A 10,030-nucleotide genomic window follows, 5' to 3' on the forward strand; every position below is an offset into this window, starting at 1 on the left:
TACTGTCTTTCAAAGTAGTCTTATTTTCTCAGGAGTTAACTATTCAATATTGACAGAGGATGACAAGACATACAGCCTAAGGAGTGCAGTAAGAAACCACCACCCGGTTCTAGCCTGAGATACCCACACACAGCTGAGTGCAGGAGCCCATAGGAAGGAATGGTGTAGCCATAGGACAAAACATTCATCCAGTTTTCCAAGTTGCAATGAGAGGTGAAGTGAGTTACCTCACTTTCCTGTGTCTTCATTCACAAAAGGTCCAGCAGAAGATTTCTCAGGATACCTCGGAATGTAAACCCAGCACCTGCCAGATGAGCAAGGCAGGATGCATTTGGAAAGCTCTTCAGCAGCATGTGGCCAGTGACAAAAAACCTGGGGAAAAGAGGGACTGGTCTAAGAAGGGAAGCTGTAATATCCATTTCCTCTTGCCGGGGAAGCACAGACCTGTCAAACATGGGATCATTGCTCTGAGAAGTTCTACAAAAAGAAAAACTGGATGAAAGCTACATGGAGGAGGAGAAAGAAAATTTCTGCTTTCTTTGTAAAGAGAAATCCCAACCTATTTTAAGGTGACATCAACAAGGAATAAATTATTTAGTTCTTGCCTTGTGTAGCAACAGTCTCCTCACAGAAAGGACATCTTGTTTACAAGATCAGTGCTAATATCTGATAAACAGAAGGCTCTTGAACAGCCTGTGTGGAAGGTTTGCTCAGTGTGATACTTTGCTTTTTGCCACAAGTATTTTGGGTTCTATTCTTTACCTTGCAAATATATCCCAAGTTGTACCAGAGAAGAAAATTTTGTGCTGTCGATGTATTCAGGTTAATTTCTCCAGCACACAGTGGTTTCACAGAAGACTGTTGCAGGGTAGGTTACCATTTTAATTGGTGCCACTACTCAGGTTCCTGTGCTGAAGGACTGCCAGAGAGCCACAGCATGTCCCAAGCATTCCTGATACCTACTTTGTTTGTTTGTTTGTAGCTTTTTCCTCCATCTGGCTATAAGGGATGAGGGTCCTTTAGCTACACTTGTTCTGTAAACTGATATTATGCATCTGACCTAAAATGACAGCTGGAATCAGGGCCACACTTAGAGATAATCATGCCCAACACGAAAATATAAGCGAGTTCTGGAGGGTGCCAGCCCTGGGTCAGTCTCAGCTTATTTGTCAATCTGCCAGTTCACTGCTCCTCAGTGCTGTCTCCCCCGAGTAGCAGAAGGCACTGCTTTCAGGGCCAGTAAAGGCTGAATGTTGAGAGACAAGCAGTTGGCAGGAGTCCTTATGACAGGGGTGGGAAAAGCAAGACAGGTAGCCAGATGGATCTGGTGCAGCCCAAGGCAAGCACTGAAGCAAAGGGGTGGATCAGAATCAAAAGGTTACCATACCATGATGGGAATCTCTGATTATAGTGACACTGCACAGGCAAACTCTGTGTTCTGCAAGGTCTTATCAGTGCTCTGGTCCTGCTGCAGTATCTTGGACAAACCTTGTTCTGCAGTGACATTCTAAGGCATTTTACATTGCTACTACTATGGCCACTTACATCAGTTTGTCTCTGATCAGTCCATCCTCCATTTCCACTTGGTCTCACTTTGATACTTGAGGGGGGTTATTAGCTAGTATTCACTGATCCTCTGGGCTCTGTATTAATTTGCTCTCACTTATATCACTTCCATCAGAAACTAGGACTTATACAGTCTAACTTTATTGATTAGTAAAGCAGAATATTTTGCAGACAGAAGTATAATCTCTCATTAGACTCTCTGATAGAAAGTGGGGAAATTGGGGAAGCTGTCCAGCCATCATATCCTTAAGCTAGTTATGATACACTGCCACATCACAGCTACTGTCACCACAACATGCCTATTGGAAAAAAAGGAAGTCTTAAATGAACTTAAGGAATTCAGTTTGAAATTTTCAAGACTAAGAGGCTGAAAATAATTCATTTCGTCTGGATAAATTATTCAGTGTTATTGCACCACTAATACTTGTTTATTTATACTTATTTATACCACATATACACAAACACACATGCCCCAACACACTGTTACTTAATTTAATATTTTAATTGCATAAAATATTAAATGATGAATACAGTATGACCTTATTTTTCAAGCAAAGGTGACAGGGTATTGAAGCATCAGTCTGTGTGTGAATCTCTGTAATGACACACCACATCATGAGAAGCAGCTGTCTCAGGTATTGAAACAGCCTTTGCTCACACAAGCCTGTCAAAATTAGGATGTGACTGATCCCTGTACCTGTAACTATAATACTCAGGATACTGCATCTAATTTTTCAGCAGATTTCATGCTGCACCTCGAGGGCCCTCACTTGCAGGTTCAGGATTTAGAGGACAGGTTAAGGGACAGCTGCCCTCTTGGAAGGCCAGGGACAAAAGCATTAAAACTATTATCTGCAAAATGGAAGAGACAATGTTTTTATCCCTTTGGCCACAGGACTGAAGCAGGGATACTGGTGAAAATCAAGGAACCAGGATTTCGTCTCAACTGTTCATCCATACTCTTCCCCCATTTCCCTTCAGCCATCAGACCTGAATAAAGACAGATGGGATATTCATGGAGCAGCTAACTTCCTCAGACAACACGCACCTCCTGGACCTGGCACCAGCTGTAGGAATGCCCAAACAACTTTTTTTATATCTTTCCTTTTCTTTCAAATAGTATTTTAAAGATAACCACGTTCAAAGAGGGAAACATTTCCACAAAAAGGAGCAAGCAAGGAGATGGCTCAAAAGAGACCTGAGGCAAATTAAAGCCCAATTTAACTTTTGCTCAATAACTTCACTTTATTTAGATGAATCATTTATGTGGTGAAAAACTTCAGCTTACTACACGAGAAAACTCAATTAATCAGCAAAGTGCTGAGAGAATAGGGAAGGGGAAGCATGGAGGCAGAACTCCAGCTACCAAGTTAAGAAGCAGAAATAAAAGCCTTTTGACAGAGCATTAGAAACATTGAAGAGGAAATGGGAAGAGCTCCTACACCCCTGTCCACAGCAGGAAGAATGCTTGCATGGGGGAGTTGGTGAATGACAAGAGAGAATAAATGCCGGTGCAGGACTCAGGAATGACTTTGCCATTGCAGGTGTGCCCCAAATGGCCAGCCAAAGGCCACAGGGGAAGTTTGAAGTGGAGCAGGGACAAGACACTCAGTGCCTCAGCTGCCCCACTAGCACAGTCATCACCCTCACTGTGTCACTGGTGGGTCAAAAGGAGGGTTTCCCTGACTGTTCCTTGGATTATGGAAAGGATCTTTTATCTTGGCTTGGAGACACATTTTGCCAGTTGCTCAGTGCCATTTAGCATAAGGACTGGATGCTGCTTAGGGGCTGCTCTGTCTCTGCTCTCTAGGCACAAGGCACCAAGAGTATTGAGAACAAAGGGAAATCACAGCCTTGCCTTTACTACCAAGAGATGAGGAGACAGAATCAATCTACAGCCTTTTTCACATTACTGCTTTTCTTCCAGATCTGTAACTACACAAATTCCTCTTAAACACACAGGAAAGTAAGTCCCTCTTAGCAAAGTATCAGACAACTTTTAGTCATGAAGAACCCATTCCATCAAAGTGTGAGAAGCCAGTTGTGGGACAGGAACTGATTGTGAATTACAGCTTTTTTCAAAGGGAACAGATAATGAGCACTTTTGTTGTCCAGAAAACTTAAACTTAGCAGCAGAACCCAAATTCTTAACTAAATTTTTCTGCTGGCTCTCTTGTTCACTCATTAAATGTAGAAGAAGGAATATTAGGTTCAAGTGGTAGCAACAGAAAAAGGGAAATTGAATGCGAGCTTGATTCCTGTGGTCTCTCAGGTTTTATCACATTGGAATATGTTTAACCCTTCAAAACCTGGTCACTTCTCATCTGTGGTAGGAAAACTGCTTTGTTAGAAGAGAAAAATGCACTGGTGCATATGGTATGCCATTATTAAGTCTCACACCCCATAATAGGAACATTTGTACACAAATGTGGTTTTTGGGATCTAGCCAAGAGCAGAGCACCCTGTGAATCATAATGCACAGCTAATGAGTTATTTTTGGTAAATTTGGCACTCAGAGTTAATAGAACCAATTTGTCCCCAAAAAGCTAAATCACTTATCGCTTCTTTGGAGGTGCTAAGTGGATCTAGAACTTCAGGATGCTGTCAATAAAAATGAAAGAAGCACAAAGCTGCCTGTTAATTTGTGCTCCTCTCTACTTCTGTTTAGAACAAAGCTAAGATGTATGAGATGCTCTGACAGGCTGAGAAATTCATTACAGGAAGCAACAGTGCAATTTAACTGTGCTCCAGGGCTGATGCTGGTTGCCTGAGGTAGGTGACCACAAACAACATAGACTATTATTTTTGGGAAACATCTGATTAAACAGCAAGACCTAAAGTGCAAAGCCCTGAAAAGATGGTGATCTGCCCATATCCTAGGCATGGGAGATGTGGAGCTTTGGTTCAACCTGCTACAGACTGCTTATAAATTCAGATCTGAAATAATATTTCACATCCTTATGAAACAGAAAGGTATTCAATTCAAATTGAAATTGAAGTGAAGGCTGGGAGGTTAATATGAGGTTTTGGTTTGGGAGTGTCTCTGGTGGCAGAAAAAAAGTCTAATTATTTTCCATTTAGAGAGTATGTCTCCAACCCAGAAAGTCATTGCTACAGCTGTATTTCCAATGGGAAATTCCCCTTAACTCCTCCCTTTCAGGTGTAAGTTGTCATTAATGCCCTTGCTATGTTGAGCAAAGGAGCTGCATATGGATGTGCAAAAGATATCCACTGAAGTTTCCACTTTAATATCCAATGAAAAATGTATTTGGGTAGGGAACTCTAGTTTTGAGTGTGTAGCAATTGTCTGCATTAACCAACCAGCCTAAGTGGAGTGCACTGAATAGGAAATGAGAGTAAAGCAAAAGTTAGAGCCATGCCAAACTACCTGAGTGTAATGTGGATAGCAGTGAACTGTGACTCGTGTCATGTTGTGTTATGTAGCGTCAAATCACTGTACGGTGTGACACAACGTAAGCAATATGAGTGGCGTGAATGTGACACAGCACAGCCTTTTTTCCTCTCTCCTTCTCTTCTCTCTTTTTTTTTTTTTTTAAGAGCATTTTACTTTTAATCAGATAGTTGCTGTCAATTCAGATAACAGCTGCCTGACCCAAATTTTCAGCTGACTGAAGTGGACGAATACTGAAGCATGGACTTTCTATTACAGAAAGTTAACATTCCAGACTAGTCTGGCATCTAAAAATACTCCTGCCTCGTTCTCTTCCCCCCATCTGCTTCTTCCTCCCCTTACACCAGTTATGCTTTCTTACTGATACCAAATCAATAATTTCATTTCTATATTACAAATCTTAAAACAATAGTGGCAAAAAAAGTATACTGGAATTTTACTTACTGATGTTTAATTATTAATGTAGGCTTCTTTAAACATATTTGGCTCTCTGAAACAGCTCTTTAGAGCTGTGTTCCATTTCTTATTGCTTACCTATTCTGTTTGTTCTCTGCCTCCCTGATCCTTTTCGATTTTCTGCAGGTTAGCAAGTGCTGTATTGTCTGCTTTTGAAATGTGTCTTTAGGCATGCTTTTGTTTGACAAGGAATGCCAAGGCTGAGCTGACAAAGTCTGTTTGAAAATCTTTTTCCAGGTATACAAGATCAGTAAGTCTGTTCAATGTATTCTGTGATTAGTATTTTTCTTCAGATATTTATATCAACATTTCAGGTTTAGTGAAAGATGTTTTCTGAGCATACCTGTCAGTGGGAAACCTACTAAAGGTAAGTAACACTATCATTTATATATTCAAATGTATAAATATATTTATGGTAAATAGTTGACATCTCTCTCCATATAACTTAAAAGAAAATATACCTTTAACAAGCACTCAGCCACTGTTCTTTTCACAGGTTGAAACAAATATCAGGGTACGAAAGCTGTCTTTCAGGTATTTTGGCTCTAGCTCTTTACAACCAGGATCATTTTAAACATAATATTTAGATTTCTGCACCCTTTCCCCTGCAGGGGCTAGGGCACTGGGGATAATGTTTGTCCTGTAAGGCAAACTTTCAGGTGAAAAAAGCATTTATGTATTCAGAAACTACACACTCATGAATTCCAACTAGGATTTGTTGCTGATTGTTTTGGTTTTTTTTAAACTGAAGACACACGTTTACCTCCCCAGTTGCAACAGAGATCACATCACTGACAAAACAATTTGGTGGAAGCTGTACCAAAGTCTACCTAGAAGAGGCAAATTGAACAAAGGCAGCACAATTAAAATACGTAGACCCCTCTTTCAGCAACACATCTCCTATTTGCCATGGGATGCAATGGCCTCAAGAGCAACATTCCAAGCTAATGACAAGAGAATTTTTGTGAACCCTTGGAAAAGAAATATAACGGCCCCAAAATCTTATTTTTTATTCCTCTCCTCCATAGAGCTGCCGTCACATAATTCTACTGCCACTCTGATCAAGGCTGGAGCCTGATACACACTGTCTTTTCATGAGGATATGGGAGCAAATGACTCCCATATGCCAGGTAGTGCTGGGATTGTCCAGGTGGTGCTAGGATTCCAGGCACCTCTCTCTGAGCTGGAAATGAAAGTCAGTGTAGAGGATTTGAGTGTCAGTGAGTTAGCAAGAATATGAACTGAAGGCAGACCATGGACCTAAGCTGAAGAACAGAAGCTTAAATGCAGAACTGAATTTTCCTTCTGATCATCACACAAAGGCTTGTTGGAAAGCAGAAGGCAAATCAGGGATTTGCGAATCACTCCTACCATGAGATTAGATCCTCTCTTATCTAAAAGGCTGAAGAAATTCTTCAACAAGAAAAAAATCTCATTTTCTTCTGATTGAGACTCTAAGTACTGGAAGGGTTAAACTCTTAGCTGTAAAATAAGCTACACTTTGTTTTATGGTTCTTTTGTTTGTTTGTATCTTTGTTTTTCATAGAGGACTAAACCAAAGACCTAAACTTCAACATGAAAATAAAGATCCAGACTCCAATTTTGTAACCTTAACCTAGAGTTGCTTTACTGTAATAGCATTTTAGGATTCTCTTCTCCATCAATAAAGTTCACATTTACACACCCTATGTCTCCATCAGGCAATAAGCAAAGAGATTCCTACATCAACTGGGTGTGTTAAAATTCCACTGTCCTCCCTTTTTTCCATATACTACTAAATTTTAAAACAACATCAAGATAATAATAGGCAGCCCAATCCTACCAAGGCATGACCTTGTCAAATCATGATCAAAAGAGATGAGCATGCATGCTCCGTGTTTTTTCCCAAAGGGCATGGTACAGAGCTGAGAAAGACCATCAGAGCCAAGACTGGAAGCTATAAAATGTGTCCCTTTAAAAATCTATTTTACTTTCACTTAATTTCTACTATATTAATGCTAATAGCAAGAAAAATCTACGGATCAAATAATCCACTGCACATTCCTTGTCCAAAGAAGGTAATAGAGAATGTTTGGGTTTTATGTAAATAAAACCCATAAATATTCTAACAGTTTTCTGATACAGCAAAAGTACTAAGCTGGTGCATTTGAAACTAGAAAAGGAGAACAATTGATCTTAACTTTGAAACATGCAAAAGTATTTGCCTCATGATCTTTTGCCATTGAAAATGAAACTAGTTAATTCAAATGTAAGAAGTTGGTCTTGTTTAAAAGGTGCTTGGCTCTCTAATTACATGAGAAGTACCTTTCTTTAATAATTCATTAGAAATATGGGGAGGGCAAGATAAAGATAAAGTCTAAAAATACCCACCATGTAAACTACTGAACTGCTCTCTTAAAATTAAAAGCTGAAATTCTTTGACTGTCTCATTTTCTAGCAGAACACAAGAAAGGAATATTTTAGTTGGTTCTCACCCTCCAGGCAAAGTAGTATAAAACCTCTGGCCTGATTCCAACCCCATTATCAAAGGACCACTCACCTAATCTAAAAAAGCAGCTCTTCATCAATTTATCATTAACAAGAGCATTACAATATAATGTAGGAAAACGGTTTTTCACCAGGGATTCAGTTAATGGGAGTCTAGAGCCACATAACAAGCATGGCAGAAGATATTCCACAGTAGGTGAGGATAATATACATATATTCTACACAAAGAATACTGCAAATAACTTCTATGTTGCTGATGAGCTCTCTCAAATATGTTTTTTTTTTTAAATTTAATTTTAAAACTTGAAATCTTGTTGAATTCTGCAGCAATGTACATGAATGCAAATTAATTAGCTGCTGACTCCCTATGAAAATATTTTATACAATATATTTGATATTGGTGAAAGTGTGACTCTGGTAGGTTTTTGTGGAATTTCACCAGTGCTGATTCCTGCTCACTGTCTATCCCACCATCTCTAACCTCAGGAGCTTGAAAATCACAAGCCAAACATACAAAATTCAGATTAGTTAAGATGTCACAAAAAAACATGCAAGAGATCTTTGACTTTTTATTCTCCTTGTGAGGGTTATGAATTGTCTTCTCAATCTAAATCCATAGTCCATGGGGTGCATACACTATTTTATAATGTTTAAACACAAGTGAATTTGGACATACTTCTATGAATTCTGTTTTAGGCAGGTGTTGGTACTGCCAGGCAAGCCCCAATAGCACAACTGGTGAGTCTCATGCCAGTGGCCAGGCTGCTGTACCACCCTTGGTCTTTAATATCACATCACTGCTCTACTGCACCCCACAGGAGGAACAATTCAAGCCAGACTAGCCCAGGTAAATAACTTTTTTATGCAGCTCACCAAAGCCTCCAATACCAAGTTGGTGACATATTTTTGAGCTGAGATCAACTTAGAGACAAAAGATGGCATCTGTTCCAGCCTAAAACCTGCCATGTGAAAAATAACCCATCAACGATGCTTGAAGGAAGAGGAGCAGCAGAACGAGCTTGTACCAGATCAGCATTTTGCATCATGAGGCTGCAGGTTTCTGGGGACCTTTGGCAGGATCAATGAGACAAACTATATCCTATGGCCTCATTTGAATTCAAAACAAAGAATATGGAGAAAGCACAATGGAGTTTCACAACAAAGCCAGAAAAACACACACTATCTGTATTTCTAAAATAGCTTCATCTTAACAGAGACAGACATTGTTATACTCCTAATATGATGTTTCCTTAGCATACAGGCTTACTAAACTGTCATACTATAAGATACTTAAAAATAGTATTTTAGATTTACTTGGTGTAAATGAACAATTTCCCATCAGTTATAAGAAATTAATCTATTATAGACCATACAAAAATTTCCTGTGCTTAGGTGATGGTAAAAGAAATTACGGGGAGAGGGGGGGAAAAGCCACAAAATTCATTTACCTTCAGTCAATTATTAGGTCTGGTGAAATAGCAAACCACATGACACTTCCACCACTTCAAATCAGATCTAGGAGTGAAGTTATGGATCCTGCAAAAAACACCAAGTGTTGCTATACATAACAGTTCATCTGATCAGCAATGCAGGTCACAGCAAACACTTCACCCCAGTGCTCTGCCTTACTGCGCTGGGCTCCCTGCAGAGCGGAGACGAGTTCAAGGTCACTACCCTGAAATTTGAAGTGCGCTGCAGGACTGGCCCCATCTACCTGAGAGACCTCCTTCCCCTTCTCTGATCACAACCTCCCATGATAGCTGCATTTCTCCAAACAGTGAATCTGACAGACAAACAGGCAAGATGTTCCTGAGAGGAGGAGATGACTTTTCGAGGAGGTGGACATGGACTATGGACCTTCTTCCCTGAGGAGAGAAAAATAAACTCACTTGCAAACTTCAGTGTAAACCTCATCTTTCCAGCTGAAGAGCCCTCAATAACACTGTCAAACTAAGTGAAATTCTATAAAATAATCAAATTTCTTCTCTGAAAGGCTGAGAAGAGACAGAGGGAAGTGCTTCATACAAGAAGACACATTCACACACGCATACACACACGCTGCTCTCAGTAACAGAAAGTGTTTTGATATTACAGTGCATGAGGGGACGT

The 10,030-nt window shown here is 39.9% G+C and overlaps 1 long non-coding RNA gene across 1 annotated transcript; it reads right to left on the reverse strand.

Annotated features, from left to right (window-relative positions):
- Window positions 1-260: 260 nt before the first annotated feature.
- LOC135304196 (uncharacterized) lies at window positions 261-9,744 on the reverse strand. The gene is made up of 3 exons (XR_010365624.1): window positions 9,636-9,744; window positions 9,370-9,457; window positions 261-372 (listed from the first exon to the last, which is right to left on the reverse strand). It is a non-coding gene; the product is annotated as an uncharacterized LOC135304196 (long non-coding RNA).
- Window positions 9,745-10,030: the final 286 nt, after the last annotated feature.

This window comes from Passer domesticus, chromosome 7 (genome assembly GCF_036417665.1).
Source record: "Passer domesticus isolate bPasDom1 chromosome 7, bPasDom1.hap1, whole genome shotgun sequence".
Classification (NCBI taxonomy): domain Eukaryota; kingdom Metazoa; phylum Chordata; class Aves; order Passeriformes; family Passeridae; genus Passer; species Passer domesticus.